An 8,437-nucleotide genomic window follows, 5' to 3' on the forward strand; every position below is an offset into this window, starting at 1 on the left:
TTAAATTCCCCCCATAAAAATATTAAAACATAAACAGTTCCCCCAAGTGTGAACAAGGAGTCATATTCAAGAATGTTCGCTCTAGAATTATTTCTAACAACAAAAAATTTGGGGAAAAACACCTAGATGTCCATCAGCAGAAGAATAAAGTTTGGTTTATAGATATAGTGTGAAATACTTTACAACAGTTAAAATTTGACAGAGCTCCAATGCAGGTTCTAAAATGTTTGTTATGTTATACATTTTGATTTTCTGTATGGGATTGAAATATTCCATAATTTCACAAATTAGCAGAATAAAACTTGGGCAGTGTTTCTCACTCTTGGTCCACAAATGTCCTGCATCAAAATCACTGAAAGCATATGTTAAAATGCAGATTCTGGAGGGCCCTTCCCAGCCTAATACCAGAAACTCCAGGCCCGAACCCAGCAGTCTATTTCCATCAGGCAATTCTTTTTTTTTTTTTTTGTCTTTTTGCCTTTTCTAGGGCCACTCCCATGGCATATGGAGGTTCCCAGGCTAGGGGTCTAATCGGAGCTGTAGCTGCCAGCCTACACCAGAGCCATAGCAACATAGGATCCGAGCTGTGTCTTCGACCTACACCACAGCTCACGGCAATGCCGGATCCTTAACCCACTGAGCAAGGCCAGGGATCGAACCCGAAACCTCATGGGGTTCCTGGTCGGATTCGTTAACCACTGAGCCACGACAGGAACTCCCCATCAGGTGATTCTTAAGAGGACCACTGATAAAGTTTAGGAGGGGAAAAGAGTTTAGTGGAAAACAGAAATGGAGAAGTCCTCTGGGCTGGAGATACTTTTTTTTTTTTTTTTTTTTTTTTTTTTAAGGGCTGTACCCGCGGCACATGGAGTTCACAGGCTGGGGGTCAAATCAGAGCTGCACCTGCTGGCTGACACCACAACCACAGCAACATGGGATCCAAGCCGCATCTTCAACCTACACCACAGCTCATAGCAACGCTGGATCCTTAACCACAGAGTGAGGCCAGGGATTGAACCTGCAACCTCATGGTTACTAGTCAGGTTTGTTTCCACTGCACCACAACAGGAACTCCTGGAGATCTGACTCGTATAGAGTCTGAAGAGGGGCTGAAGCCACCATACATCTCAGAGGCTGAGATGGAGCACACCAGCTGCCGCCCCTTGACACAAGCAAGAAGGGAAATTTACCAGTGAATAAGATCTAATAGGATTGGATTGTGAGAAGTGAAGAATCGAAATGCCACTGGCTTCAACAAGCATGCTTTGCATCTCCTGCTCATGTGGAAGAAATTGGGAAGCAGTCAGCGCAAAGTGAATGTAGGTCTCCAGGGCATCAGGAACTCCGGCTGGTTCTCTGCTGTTGCTCTACCACGCTCAGCAGGTCATACCTGCCTCATGGCCTAAGATGGCTGTTGAACTTCAGCTGCCATGACGACACCGCAACTAACAGGAAGGAGGAAAGGGAGAAACGTGGCATATCTCCTCCCTTTAAGGATTCTTCCTGAAAGAGGCACACAACCCTTCTGCTTACATCCAGAATGTGGTCTCATGGCCATATATAGCTGGAAGGGAGACTAAGACATGTTTATCCCAGGTGGCCAGATGCCCACTAAAGACAGAGAGGGAAGATGCTGTCACATGGAGACAGAGAAATGGACAAAGGAGCCTCTGTCATAGAGAGCCAAGGATTAGGAGTCTAGAGCCCAGCTGAAAGGACTCAGGAAGCTGCCGTGAAGGCTTCCTCAGGTGATTTCTGGGGAAGCTCACAGGCTAGATTCTCGCTTTTCAAGGTGTAGTCCTTGGGCCAGAGCAGCATCAGCATCACCTGGCAGCGTGTTCCAAATGTAAATTCAGGCCCAACGGAATCAGAATCTGCATTTTAACAAGCTGGGGAGCTAGAAGATCTCAGAGAAAGGCCAGAAATTGGGGAGATGTGTAGCACAAGACAGGAATTAGAGGCGAGAGTATTCTAGGTAGAGTGGTGGCGGGGCTCCTGTGAGTCTGCGACCCCCTTATGCAAGTGAACTCAGAGGCAGGTCAGAGAACTGAGGGTCCAGACTTGACTTAGGGACGTGAGTGGAAGAGACTGCCAGCACAGGATAATGAGGAAGGAGAAGAGAAGAGATGCGTGAGAAACTTGGAAAGAACGTGACCTTGAAAACATGCTCTAAGAGAATTAACGGTGAAATACAGATTTAATTTCTGCGTATTGTGGGCCAGGCACCTCCTAATCCTCACAACACCACTGAGTGGTAAGAATTTTGATTCCCATTGGAGGTGATGAAACAGAGGTTGGGAGATGTCAACTTGCCAAGGTCACACAGTTGGACATTAACACAGCTTACAAGAATACTTTGTATAGATCTGGCTGGTTTCCAAATCACTTTTATATGCATTATCTAATTTAACCCTCACAATTACTTTGTGAGGAAAACAGAAAGTGATTGGTATTTTTAATATTGCAACTGAGGAACTCCAGGACTTTGGATTCTGGGTCTAATTTTTTAAAAAAACACAGTAATACATGATGATAATAAAGAAAAGATGGGAGTGAGGGAGTTTACCAGACTTGAATTTAACTGTGTGAGAGTTTAGCCTCATGGTAGGCATATAGAAGACCCTCAAATGTTGTTATTATTATAAATTTCCATTGGTTTTGTTCAAGAGGAAAACAGTATTACAAAAGTAGCTTATTGGAATAAGGAGTACAGCCCCAGATACCAAGGGGGAAATTGAAGATAATGTGTCAGCAATAAGGGAAAGAATTCTAAATAACGCTGTAGAGCAGAGACTGTAGAACCAGACAGGCCAAGTCCGCTTGCCAGCCCTGCTGCTCACGAGAAGGGTGATGTTGGGCAAATTACTTAACATCCCCTTGTTTCCACTTCCTCATTTTCAAAATTGAGAGAAATAATACTTCACTGGGGGATGTTATGAGGATTAAGTGACACAGTCTGTAAATAATAAGCCCAATGCTCAGAAGAAAACAAATGTTCAATGATTTTAGCTATTATTAAATTGGCTTATGGGAGTTCCTGCTGTAGATCATCTCTGTGCTGCCAGGACTCAGGTTTGAACCCCAGCCCCACACAGTGGGTTAAGGATCAGGTGTTCCTCAGGTGCGGCTTAGGTCACAACTGAAGCTCGGATCTGATCCCTGGCCAGGGACATCTGGTTATGAACAGAAGATTTGTGATCCCGGCATCTCCCCTGCCAGGTAAGTATTGGATGGAAGATTTGAATGAGGGGGAAGTTAAAGCAGTAGCAGTTTAAAGTGGTCACTAAAGTGAAAAATAAAACTACATTAACTGTTTGGAGTGTTTATCAGTTTATAGGCTTCATATCAACTTTTAAAAAGCACACTCTCTTTTCCTCAGGCCCACAGTCTTTACATGCTGCTTACAATTAATTTGCCTTCTAATGATGTTGCATTGAATGACTAATGCCTCCAAGCTGTGTATTTTTAAATTCCCGTATTTCCCACAAATGTATTTGGTAATTCTGAATCTAGGAAATGAATACAGAAGTACTCATTTCTTTACCTTAAATGTTCATGAAGTGAAAGAAGTCAAGGGAAAATGCCACAGAACTCTGATTGTCTCATTATGAGAAGCTTTGGCACAGCTTATGAAAGTGACAGATGTTCTGCTTCCTAGAACCTTTTGTTCCACCTGGAAATCTATCTTTTCCTTTAGTATATTGATTTCTTGTTATAGAGTGAGAATGGCTATTAAATATCTTTATTTGAGAGCTGGGGGTGCCAGAACGTGAGAGGGGAAAGGCATCAGTACTTAAAGGAGAGTTGATAAGATGGGTGGAGAAGGACTCAAGAGAAGGTAGTCTGTATCTGGGAAATTATTCACAATTTGACCTAAGGACAGAGAGACTTGCCAGAGGAAGGAAACGGAATGAAAAAAGCATCCAATCACAGGTGAACCTTTTGATGGATGAGGAAGATACTTTAATAGATGAGAAAGCACTTTCCCCAGTGGCCAGCTGGCTCACATCTCTCTTTTTGGCTTGTAGCACAGTGGAAAGATTCAGTGTAACAAATTACAGAATATAAGATAGTGAGACAGCTGATGCTACTGATTTCTCTTTTGGGGTAAGGTTAGATATTCACTGCCAAAATAGAGCTGGAAATTGAGTTGACTAATTATGAACAATGCCCAAATAACAGTTTCTCAGGGATAGAAATAACATTTCTGTAGTGTATTTATAGTTTCAAAACATGCTCACCTGCAATGTCTCATTTTATCTTATAAATAACCCTGTAAAGTGTCATTATCTTCATTTTATACTTGAGAAAACTGAGGCTTAGCGATGGTAATTAACAGCAGTATCCACACCTGGGTCTGTCTTACATACTACCTTTCTTTGGCTCCTCCTCTAAATCTCAATCTACGGTTATAGTTCCCACTAAGGGCTTTGGGGAGAGGAGAGTTCATCTCTGCCAAGCACTCCCTAGGTTTCAATAATGTTTTTCTTCCAGGTCAATTCCATGGCCCTCAACAATCCTCAAAGTCCTTAAAAGCCCACTTGAGGTGGCCTGGAATGAAGAAGGGCGCTAGGAGTGGAACAGAGCAGTGCAGTCCTACCAGCAGCTCAGCGACAACTTTCTTGGGCTTCGGAGGACCTTGTGTCCTTCGTGCCTCACTGTCCCTCTGCAGCTCACACCTCCTGTAGCACCCTCTCACATGCCCCCCAGAGTCCCTGGGCTGCCTTCCAGCAATCCTTAGCCTCCCATCCCTCCTTACTTCTACCTCCTTTGGACATTTTAGCCAGTGTTTGAACCACACTCACTTATTGCAAATTACCATTTCCTTGAGAGAATTTCCTACATGAAGAACAAAACTCTGGCTAAACCATTAAAGTCCTTAACCATACCAATACATGCTCCATCACCTGTGGGCAGAAAGCCTCCAGACTTGAAGCTACTTCTCCACTTCTTCCTCCTCTGATCATTTCCTGATCTGAGGGAACCTATTCTATAACCAGTGGTCAGTGGGCTCAGAACTGTGCCTATACACAGAGAAGCAGCAGCAGCCGGGCCTCAGCTTGGCAGTGTAAAGTAAAGCCAATTTCAGCTGGATAGACTTTGATAGTTCTTTGGATTCTCAAAGATACCTTATATTTCTTGATTCTCTCAGGCTCTAAATACCAGCTTCTTCAGAATTATTCTGCTTGAGGACTATTTTTTCTGTGCACTGTGTCCCCCAAACATTTAACTCAAATTTACATCCATATAAAATTCATCAAGGTGTTCCCATATGCAGCACACTTTACTGAACCTTTGGGGGGAAAAGAGGTTTATATTACAACATCCAATCCATCTTAAATTCAGTATCAGTCATTCTTTATAAGGCTTTTGACCACATCCACATTTCAGGACCCAGCCTTCTGCCAGGATCCTTATTTGTCCTCTCTTCCTTTTCCCTGCTATCTCTCCTCCTCAATCCCTCCCTCTAGCTTGCCTGACACTTCAAATTCTTCCTTGTCCCATTACACAGACAAATCCACTAAATTATTTCCAGCCCACTACTCTTTTATTTTTACTTTTTATTTTCTTTCGTGTTCATGACCACAGCATGCAGAAGCCAGGGATTGAACCTGTACTACAGCAGTGACCTGAGCCACAGCACTGACCCACTCAGCCACCAGGGAACTCCAGCCCACTACTTTTTAAAAAACCTGGCTAAACCATTAAAGTCCACCATTTCAGCCACGTAAAGACCTTGCTTATGATTTGAAATTATCTTTTTTAAGGACCTCATTAAATTGTTGGCCAAAGATTACACTCATCCTTGCTCTGTGTTTATATACGAGTGGGAAACAGAGGATGGTTACTAAACATACATTATCTCAATAAGTTCTCCCAGCAATGCCTCAAGGCAGGGCTGATTCTCCCCCATTTTATAACTGGGAAACCAGAGGCTCAGAGAAGTTAAAGAATGTAGTGAAGATCATCCAGCTGGAAGGGAGAAGCAAAGTCAAGACTATGTAGGTCTGCCTTGGAATCCCTTGCTGTTATAACTATACCACACAGGTGTTTTGTTGTTGTTGTTTTTATCTTGGCTGCCCCTGCAGCATATGTTAAGTTCCCAGGCCAGTGTTCAAATCCCAGAGGGAGATGCAACCTACGTCCACCACAGCTACAGCAATACTAGATCCTTAACCCACTGGGCCGGGCCAGGGATCAAACCAGCATCTCCATAGAGACAAGCCACATCATTAACCCACTGCACCACAGCAGAAACTCCAATACCACACTGCTTCTTATACTGTATTTGGCCTTAGGAATGTGAAGTGTCCCAGGATGGTAGGAGAGGTCAGAGGTGCCAAATGCAACTCCTCCACAGGCCCTTCATCTTGGACAGCCCCTAGCTCCTGGCTGCCCTGTTACAGTAAGTGTCCACATCTTCATAGATGCTGCCCAGATCTGAGCTCCGCCTTCCAGCTGGGCTCTGATCATCACACAAGAGAACAGACCCCTCCATTCTTTTACCATGGATTTCTAGTCATGCAACCTGATGTCCCTGTGACTCCTTGAACCCACAGTCATTGCTGATTCATTCTGAGATTTTAACCAACATAAACCCCTAGAACAAAGGTCCTCCTGTGGAGTCAGTCCCAGGGTGAATTCTTGCTTCACCACTCCTCTCTTTTTTAGGCCCAGTTTCTTTAGCTGCTAGCAAAGAGACAGTAATATTATTTACCCTAAAAGGCTATTAAAAGAATTAAATGAATTCATGCATGCAAGATGCTAACACAGTAAATGGAACATAAATATCAGCTGTAACAATAGTAATAATAATAAATGTCTATACTCTCCCTCACATCCAGACAAATCTGGTCTTTCCATTTCTCCACACCCCACCTCCATGAGTGCCAAGTAAATACACACACACACACACACACACACACACACCCATTATTGGAAGGCACTCTCATAAAGAGAAGGCCTGGCCTTAGAAACCCTAGATTTCATTTTTATCACATGCTACTTGTGTGACCTTGGGCCAGATATTCAATCTCTTTTGGTTCAGTTTCTTCCTCAGAAAAATGGAAACAATTGTTTTGTACTCAACTCATTGTATCATTATAAGCATTACATAACATAGAAATATAAAGAAGCTCCATATTTATTAGCACCTCATTTCCATCCTCCTTATAAAGTATGTTAGTAATTTTTTTAACTAAGTGCAGGATTTTATACTAATCTGTTAAAATGTATGGACTCATTTAGGATTTATCAGATTAACATTTTTCTAAATGGTTTCTCTATGTTCAGCCTTCACATTTTTTCTCATGTGATATATTTATCTGCTCACGAGTTTTAAAAATCTATTCATGTTAAAATGAAAGCATAAGACCCCTATCCTTGCTAGTCAAAAATTTTCCTCTATTCCTTAAGAGAATAAACTGGCTGTACTACACACTGTGTTGGGGCAATGGCATAGTCAAAGAAATATAATTCGGAGTGGGTGCCCTCATGTCTATTAGGACAGTGGGGAAATGACCTATATACTTAACCTTAAATGCAATGTCTTGAGACAGTTATGCAATCTTTCAGAGAAACCTAAAAAACCTCAAATTGTCCAATCATGGAACAAACTTGTAACTCTGATGGTAATTCTCTTTAACAGCATTCCCTGCTGGCCATGCTGAGATGGAGGCGACATGACATTATAGAATTGAAAATCTCACGTTTAAAGGCCTGAAGGATCATCCAGACTAACCCCTACATCTTACAGATGAGGATATTGATCCTGGAGAGGGAAAGGGACTTATTCTAAATCACTGGGGTCGGTGGTACAGCCTGGAAGAACCCAAATCGGCCTTCTTTCGTGTAGGGTCGTTACTAGATTGCAGGAACCAGAGGAAGGAAGAGAGGGGAACAGCACACAGAAGGAGAGGGTTGTCTGCACACAAGTGGTTTTTCTCCCCCATTCTAGATCGTGTTCCCGGCCCCTAATTCGGTCAGATGTCAGAGAGGGAGGACCCCTAAAGGAGAGGAGATAACAAGGACCCCCGATAACAAGGGGTTTTGTGGTTGGGAACTGAAAACCTCGCCTGACAATTAGAAGCGTCTCTGCGACTGTGGTTTCTGAGAACGAGGAAACCTTCCCTCCCCCAGAGCCGCGCACGCCCCGCCCGGTGCCCTATAGTAACCCCGAGGAGGCCTCCGCTATCTTCAACGTAGCCAATGCGAAGTGAAAAAAAAAAAAAAAAAAAAAAAAAAAAACCCAGAATGTGCTTCTTTTCACGTCAAACCTGTCTTTAAGTCCGGGACCCTCCCTGGCATGAACAGGAACATTAACTTTGTGCCCATGGGGCTTTTCTGCGGGCGCGTGACCCATTCGGAAACCCGGGGCTCCTTTCCTAAGAGCCTTTCGGGTAAAAGGATATGCGGAGAGGGCAGAGCTGAATCCCGG

The 8,437-nt window shown here is 43.4% G+C and overlaps 1 long non-coding RNA gene across 2 annotated transcripts; it reads left to right on the forward strand.

Moving 5' to 3' along the window:
- Positions 1,020–8,210, forward strand: LOC110256014. Of its 2 annotated transcripts, none has more exons than XR_002337123.1 (3): positions 1,020–2,254; positions 3,122–3,219; positions 7,649–8,210. It is a non-coding gene; the product is annotated as an uncharacterized LOC110256014 (long non-coding RNA). The 2 variants fall into 2 exon arrangements; XR_002337121.1 differs by lacking the exon at positions 7,649–8,210 and adding an exon at positions 4,495–5,482.

The sequence above is a fragment of the Sus scrofa genome, chromosome 1 (genome assembly GCF_000003025.6).
Source record: "Sus scrofa isolate TJ Tabasco breed Duroc chromosome 1, Sscrofa11.1, whole genome shotgun sequence".
Lineage (NCBI taxonomy): Eukaryota > Metazoa > Chordata > Mammalia > Artiodactyla > Suidae > Sus > Sus scrofa.